Below are 8,871 nucleotides of genomic sequence, written 5' to 3' on the forward strand. Positions count from 1 at the left end.
CGTTTTGACTGGGTTTTGTTTTTCTGTGTTATGCGTTGCTACATTTTAGCGATGCTGATTTTCCTGATGGTTCGATTATTTCTGAAAAGCAATAATCAGTATTTTATAATAAATTTTGTTTGATTAGATGCTTATTAAACACACAGCTCATGAAATGAATAGAGAACAATAACAAAGTTCTAGTTTCCAGGCCACAAACAGCTCAGCAAAGACATTGACTGGCCACACCTCCACAGCCAGACTGCATCCAGAAATTCAGTTAACTTACAAGCTGTGCCAAATGACATGAACCCTCAACAACAGTAAAGTTAAGTCTTACTCCACCTTCTTTCAGCTCATCTGGAAACCCAACACAATACGCATGTCTAATATGCTGAAAATTAACACTAGCTGATCTGGTTTGATAAGAGTTCTATTAGATTATCAGCGGCTTCTTAGGATCCATGTGTGGGTCTCCAAACAGACTTTGCATAAAGTGAATTATTTCTGGCTCTTTAAGCTGATCTACCCAGACCCTCTATTACAATCTACCTTTGGTACAGTTTTATTGTGAAATCATTCGTTACAGATACCCCCTCAGCTTCAGTCCTGAGTACAAACGGTACACTGGGGTTGTAGCTATCGTGACATCACCTGCTCATCTCTGAACTTCTGAAGCATTTCTGCCATCACCATCTTGGTTCTAGGAAATTGGATGTGATAAGAAAAGGCTGGTGTAGAGTACTACGTGACAAGAATTTACCCAAAGCAAGCATCTCATAAACTGAGTGTTCAAAGAGGTCCAGCCAGAAAGTCATTTTCCCAGACTTTTTGCAGCTGTCGCCATCTGGTAGTCTTCAGTTTACAGCACTTCTACATTGACATAATTTTTCCATCTTGGAAGCTACAATGCTGTGATCTCTGTCACTGCCATCAAATCCTTGAATATTTCACTCTCCACAAAAAAGACTGAAAACTGACTAAAGTCAAAAATATAACCAAAGTGTGTATTTGCAGCAGTTTAAATTAAAATGTCAAATTAACAATTGACACACAACATAACATTAAAATCAGTGTGTATTCGATGTATACCCCCCTAAAAACATGATGACCTCTTTAAAACTTTCAGTTCACTCTGAGTTTTTTTGTTGTTGTTTTTTTATTTTCAAACTTGTGGCGGTTGACTGTAACTGCTTGAATCGTAAAATGTTCAGAAATGCGGACTGTTTGTAGGGATTTATCAAAATATCTGTACATAACTGAAGTTATGAGAAGACCGCCATGAGTGTTTTCAGTTTAGTTAGTGTAGTTTTTAGCAGCAGAGGGAGCCAGAGTTCAGGTCACAATATAAACCCAAGACCTAATTGAATGAACAGTTACAAACAGGAGTCTTAGCTCTGTTTAGTTTAGTTTTATGGTCAGCCTAGATCTGCCTAAAAAAAAAAAAAATACTGTCTTAGACGAGCCCTGGCTAGACAGAACAGGCACTATGCAATAATATAGAGACTTTGGACCTGCCATTCATTAGCACAAACATGAAACATGTATGCTTCAAAAGCATCAACATCAGCTCTTCTCTGACAGCATGGTTGGAGTTTCTAAAAATGACTGAGTCTTCCCGTGGAAACGTAGATCCTGACATACTACAGAACAATAATATGATTAACTTCCCAGATTGGAGTTGTAAAGGAATTAAATACTTGAAACATATATTTGAAGGAACATACTTTATTATGTTTAACAGATTAGTTATACGATATGGGCTTAAGAATAGATAGTTAGAATATCAACAAATTTAATCTATAGTAAAAAAGAAAGTTAAGCCTACGCAAGTCAAATGACAAACACCAAGTGTGGTACAATTCCTTAATCTGAAAACCCCAAAATTACTAAAATATGCGGGGCACCCTCCAAGTAGATGGATCAATCTCCCTTCCTACTGCAAAATGGGAGAGGGATCTATCAGCCAGCTCAGACCAAAACATCTGGTCTCACATATGTTTAAAAACCTTTACATTGATTAGAAATGCTCACATTGTCAAGGGAATACACCTGACAGTTACACCCATGTTCTGTCCCCCAGTTCAGAGGTTTTGGTGCTGGATATGTGAGACTTCTCAAAGTGTCTGAAATGTAACATTCCACCCTCCCCTTCAGTTTGCTTATTGGGCAACTTAGATGAATACAGTCCAGATGGCTCTCACTGCCTAATGCTTTGCTAAGAAGACTATCCTCATGAACTGCATCTGGGGGTTCCCTAGGGGTGGGTTTCTTTGGGGGCTGGACATGAGAGCTGTGTTCCTGACCTGGATGAGGCTCTGGTGGCTCTTGGGTAGTGATTCTCTGGCGACTGCGTATGGCAGGGCCGGAGGAGCGTCTGTGCTAGCGGACGTAGGTTAAAGGCCACGCTGCTCCTGGGTGGGGCCGGGCTTGGGGACTTGGTGTCCTGGGGGTGCACCACCTCTGGGCTGGCGTTCTTGGTGGCCCTGGGGGGCTTGGTTCCTGGTTTGGTGTGTCACTGGGGTTGTGGGTTGGTGCATGCACGGGGCCCTGGCCCTGGCATGGGGGCCTTCGGTGCACCGGTGGAACTGGAGGCCTATTCAGCTGGTGGCGAGGTTGTTATTATCTTTTGCATGTGATCTCTGCTCTTGTGGAGTCCACTCTGCAGATTGGGGGATCCAGTAGAGGTGGAGGATGAACTCAACCTTGGTGTCTATTGTCTTATGTAGTCTGAGAGTTGACTCAATGTTGGGGTGGGTGTAGTTTTTCCCCTGGGGTGGGGTCAGCGCTCTGTGGGACTTGGTGATGCTGCTGTTGTGGGCCCCGGCCTGGGCCCCCTGACCTTGGTGAATTTCAAGGAATGGGGGTGCCTATGGGGGTCAGTGGGGGAACTTGCAACATGAAAGGGGTACTTTGCCTCAGTTGGGGGCTCATGGGTCTTGGGTCCCTCGGCCCGCTGCTTAGGTGCAGCAGGCTTGTCGCCATGGCCCCATGGGGCAGGGCTGTACCTCCCCATAAACACTGTTAGATACTTAAATGGAGAAACCTTATGAATAAGGTGCTTGCACACACAGGTGTACAAATGGGTAAGCATAGACGCACACTATCTTGTCTGCTGCTGCCTCTAAACATATCATGTATTATTAGTCCTGTATGCTCCATTTAATATTTATTATTTACTGTTACTACTTATGTTGGTTGTTGCTGTGTTTTCCCTCCTGTGTTGTTTTTGGGAGGATTTTCAGCAGGTGTTTAAGCAGATTTTCAGTGTTTTTTCTCTCTATATATCCCTATTCTTCTCACTTTTTCTCTCCCTCTCCTTTGAACTTACTCTGCAACGTTTCTTCCCAAATCATCCCAATAAAAATCTAATAAAATATGAATGAATGAAGTGGACTATCATAGCAAAAGCTGCAATGGTCCACTTGGGAAAATAAATCTGCTGGGCATTTTTTTGGCCTTCAGACAACAACTCTGATTGGTACACTCCCGGACAGGAAAGGCAAAAAAAATCCCCAAGACCCGAGTGAATGAACCATTACAAACAGGAGTCCATGCTGGGGTCAGTTTAGCTTCATTGTCAGCAGCAGGGCTGTTGGGTCTCACCTGTTTACCCGGCGTGCTGATGTCATCACAGATCCAAAGGTGAGAATCAGAGGGCCGCACTCTGATTGGCTACTGAAATGAGGCAGAAATTCATTAGCAGGCAAACAAACAGGATGACGCTGGTTCAGCTGGTCTCCTAGCAGCAGCTGAATTGATGAGTTTGTATTTGTATGTGTGTGTGTGTGTGTGTGTGTGTGTGTGTGTGTGTGTGTGTGTGTGTGTGTGTGTGTGTGTGTGTTTTAGCCTGGCTGATCATTGACATGCTGATGATTTTTACCCTTTGAAGTTTAGTAATTTATTCTGCTCAGACAGACCCCCGCCTCAGCACCAATGAGCCGAGAAGTAAAACAGCTCCAAGTCAGAAAAAACTTCCTAAAAGAAAACTATTAATAGGAACAGAGGAGACAGGAAATGCATACAAAAGCAGCACAGCAGACTCACAAATCAAAATGACAAAATTAAAAACAGCATATTTCATAAAAACATAAAAATTTAACCTCAGTTTGCTTCTTTAACTTTGCTTATTTGGAGACAAAAAGAATATTAGCTAGCATGAAGTTGTTCTGCAGCACGTTTGTGTGTTTGATGACTGACCAACAAAGCAGGATAATTATTCGTACATGTATTAATATTATTATTGGTGCTCATCAGAAATTAGTTTCTATTCCTGAGCCTTTCCCTGAGGTCCAAGGGATCTTCCAAGAATGAGGAGCCTGTTTCCCAAAGATCTGATTGGTCAGTTGGTGGTGTGTTTACACCTGTTGATCTCTTGTCTTGAACATCACCTGCTTTGAAGCAGCTAAGGTCTGCATGATGAGTTACCCTGGTGGTACAATTAACTACACAGCAGCCATATTATCGGTCAGATAATGTCATTAAAAATGAGCCTAAAGGCTCTTGTTGTCAGCTTCACAAATCTGGGTGGATATTTCCTCCTGACATTTTCACACAAAGCTCAACTACAAGAACTCACAATAAACGCTCTTCATAATTTAGAGTTAGAAGAATACAAATTTATGTATCAGGCTTAATTGGATGACATATCAATGTTTTATCATACAGTTTCATTTGGAACGGCAGTGAGGTTAAATCAGTCTGAGGGAGAAAATGCTCTGCTGGCTCAGTAGTGTTGAGTGGAGCAGGTGTGACAGTAATCCTATATAAAAATAATAATAATAAATCAAAGGTCAAAGGTCACCAGTGAAAGAACAAACAAATTACAGAGCAAACTGTGTATTAGGGGGTGTGTGTGTGTTACTGGCATGAACAGCAAAACGTGTCAGAGCGTGTTGGAAGTACGCCTCAACACACACACACACTCATGTTTCCATCATTTCATTCCAGGACTTAGACCAAAACATCACCTGAATGATTCACCTTAAGGCGACCTTTTATGATGCATAGTCAGATTTGCTGTATTGCCACACAACATGAGTAACACACGCAGGCACGCACACACACACACACACACACACACACACACACACACACACACACACACACACACACACACACACACACTGTGTTTACTACAATCATAGATACAGTACTGTGAAGCCACACCCAAACAGGAAGGAGTCACCAAGAATAGAGTTGCCCTCCACCCAAACAGCTTCCCTTTCACTGACACACACTTCCTCAATGTGTGTGTGTGTGTGTGTGTGTGTTTAGTAGCCTGAAAGCTCTGGTGCAATATGTAGAGTTCTTCACACACAAATGTAATCCGGCTCAGTCATCAACGATGATGCAGCACGGGGGGAGGAGCAATGTGTTGGTATTGGGGTGATTGTTGTGTCAAAGCAAAGGGAAGTCCAAATGAATTTCTTTAGTTTTAAATTGATGGAAATTTTGATTAATGTTGTCATATTACAGCCAAAAACTGTTTGAAATATCAGTAGTGTGCTCAGGAATATCAGCAGGTTGTTCTATAGAGACATACTCATAAAAAAAAAAACACAAAATGTTATTCGTGGTTAGAAAAAGATGACATATAAAAGTCTCCATTTTGACTTAAGGGTATCTAAATGTCCCTTTTTCATCATTAATTTATAGATTAAACAGGAAGAAGATTGTTTAATAGAGGCATAATAATAATTTAACTTTTTAATATGCCAACTACAAACTTTACTATTGTTATTTATGGTGGGTATTATTAATATTAGTTTCCAGATTTGATGCTATTTCCATATCGTTTGAATTGTAAAGGACAGAGGTGAATGTAGGTTCAGAGTTTTAGAGGGGCTCAGCCCCCAGTCATAATGTCATGCGTATAGCACCTTACAGTTAATATTAATGGAATATACCACTTTCAAATGTAGTCAGCTCTTTTCACATTTGCAAACCTTATTTCAATAAATAAAAGCAGTAAATTTAAAAGCAACTTAATTTTAGTTATCAATCTTCAATCAAAGGCTCAATAGATCAGAATTTTCCAAAGTAAAGAACAACTTGTGAGGAGAAAGAAGAAACATGCATTGTGTATTTTCAGTCTCTTAACCACATAGAAGCAGCTGACCAGATCATTAAGCACTTAAAGCAGCACAATTCAACAAAGAAAGTGGAAAATCACACTACCACTCCATACACCTCAACATGAAGTAAACTGATAAGACAGCTGCTTTTACATTAAAGATTGTAAATTCATACAAACCCTCCTTTTATTATGCAGAATCAGCACAGAGCATCAGCATGTAGCCCCAATTCAAGAGTGGAGAACAGATTTGTAGTCTGTGACATCAGTGTAGTTTCAACTATCGTTTTATGCCATGTTTAGAGTGATATAGATCCTGTCAAATTCTACTACTCACGTCAATAAATATGTTCTTTCGAACATGCACCATTTTCAGTGTGCTGCTGGAAAGCACACAAAGCATCCATGAAACGCATGTCAACATATTTGGTAAAAAAAACAATAATCATTTAATTTCAATTCAATTTTATTTATATAGCACCAAATCACAACAGCAGTCGCCTCAAGGCACTTTATATTGTGCAGTAGATACAGAGAAAAACCCAACAATCATATGACCCCCTATGAGCAAGCACTGTGGCGACAGTGGGAAGGAAAAACTCCCTTTTAACAGGAAGAAACCTCCGGCAGATCCAGGCTCAGGGAGGGGCGGCCATCTGCTGCGACCGGTTGGGGTGAGAGAAGCAAAACAGGATAAAAGACATGCTGTGGAAGAGAGACAGACATTAATAACATGCATGATTCAATGCAGAGAGGTCTGTTAACACATAGTGAGTGAGAAAGGTGACTGGAAAGGAAAAACTCAATGCATCATGGGAATCCCCGGCAGCCTACGTCTATTGCAGCATAACTAAGGGAGGATTCAGGGTCACCTGGTCCAGCCCTAACTATATGCTTTAGCAAAAAGGAAAGTTTTAAGCCTAATCTTAAAAGTAGAGATAGTGTCTGTCTCCCGAATCCAAGTTGGAAGCTGGTTCCACAGAAGAGGGGCCTGAAAACTGAAGGCTCTCCCTCCCATTCTACTGTTAAATACTGTAGGAACAATAAGTAGGCCTGCAGTGCAAGAGTGAAGTGCTCTAATAGGCTGATATGGTACTACAAGGTCCTTAAGATTTAGTCACCTGGTTCTTCTTCTTTCTCTCCATCTTCCTCACTCCTCCATTCCATACAAAAACATTGTATACAACTACTTTGATATCAGTATAATAGAATATTTAGTTATGTGAGTCATCAACAATAAATGTGGGAAAAACAGAAGCTGAAACTCTAGAATATTTTGCTGTTACATGTTGCCTACGTGTCCACTGTTATCTGTTTATTTCTGCTCTCTCCTTTTCTCTCCCTCTCTATCCTCTTCTCTAAGACTGTGTGCCGTCATCCAAAAGTTAAATGTTAAACTCAGTTGTTATCAATATTACGCAATACCGGTCATGTTTAACCATATGGGAATTTACCCAGATTTATTTATTTATTTGGACAGAGATCTTGCCCCCCCCCCCAAAAAAAGAAAAAAAAGTTCAGCACAAAGTTACCCCGATGTGCAACACTGGATAGTTTTCACTCTATCCTGTCTGCAGTAGATGAGTTGGGATATATAACATTAGAAGACAACATACTATTGCTACAGTTATTTTTAGGGATGCTGTAATTAAATTTAAGGGTGCTTGAGCACCCCCAGCAAAGGACCAAGAGCACAGCCCTGGGGTACTCCACAGCTCAAATGCCTCTGATACCACATGGTCACATGGAAACTTTTGGTAGTTTCATCATTTTCCATGATTGTAAATACAAAATCTTACCCAGTGGTTAGAAAAAAATATAGAAGTCTGTATTTGAATTACAGTGCACAAAAATGTCCCCTTTTCATTATTCCTGTGCAATTTGTACATTAAACAGGAAGTAAATTATGTTATAGACGAACGGTGATTATGAAAATGTTAATAATTAGTGTAGACTTTTTTTATTTGTTGTTATTAGTGGATATTAGGGCTCTACGGTTGCTGTATTTGATAACATTTATATAAAATTTGAACAGTAAAGGCCCAAGAACAGAGACGTGGCAGTTCATTTTTAGCTAGTGAATATTTGGCAGTTTCATTATTTTCTGTCACTTTTAGAATGTTGTTGTTAATATACTTAAACAAAACCCATTATGGATGCCAAACAATCAGATGAAAGGAAAAAAAGTTTTTTGTAGACTTCAATTGGTTAAAAATGTTTGTAAACATTTCTGACCTTTTACATATAAAAAAAAATACAAAGATTGTTCTAAATGAAACAATTGATGGATATATTCCCACTGAAATGTTTTCACAATTTTATCTTATTTTATCTAAAAACCTGACCTGTATATGGATCCTAATTGGACTGATGATGAGATGCTGACAACATTGACAACAACAACAATAGAAAACTGAAAGTGTTTAATGTGACTTTATTGAAATAAAAGCAGAAACCACAGAGAAACAGAGGTTCTGTTTTACAGGAAACAGGAAGCAGCTGAGAGCGAGGCTGAAACGTCACAAGAAAAAAGAAGAGGGGTCTTGAACCAAAGCTGTGACGAAGCCTAGGAGAAACCGGAAGTAAATGCAGTCTACCTTCAAAATAAACATATAAGCCGAGGACAAGAGTGGAGAAAGTAATTTGGTTTGATATTAAATAAACGTGTTTTGAATGGCTTCTAGTGAGTAAAATACAAAAATACAAAGTCTCATCAAATCATACTAATCTTCAGGTTCATGGTTACAGTTAGTTAATGTAAACATAACATTTTTGTTTGTGTTTAGTTGTTAATCTAGCTGTTCATAACAGAATTT

This window comes from Aulonocara sp. 'chitande type north' Nkhata Bay, linkage group LG17 (genome assembly GCF_057382095.1).
Source record: "Aulonocara sp. 'chitande type north' Nkhata Bay isolate Kocher_YH1m ecotype deep benthic linkage group LG17, A_spYH_male_GT1.1, whole genome shotgun sequence".
NCBI classification, from domain to species: Eukaryota; Metazoa; Chordata; class Actinopteri; order Cichliformes; family Cichlidae; genus Aulonocara; species Aulonocara sp. 'chitande type north' Nkhata Bay.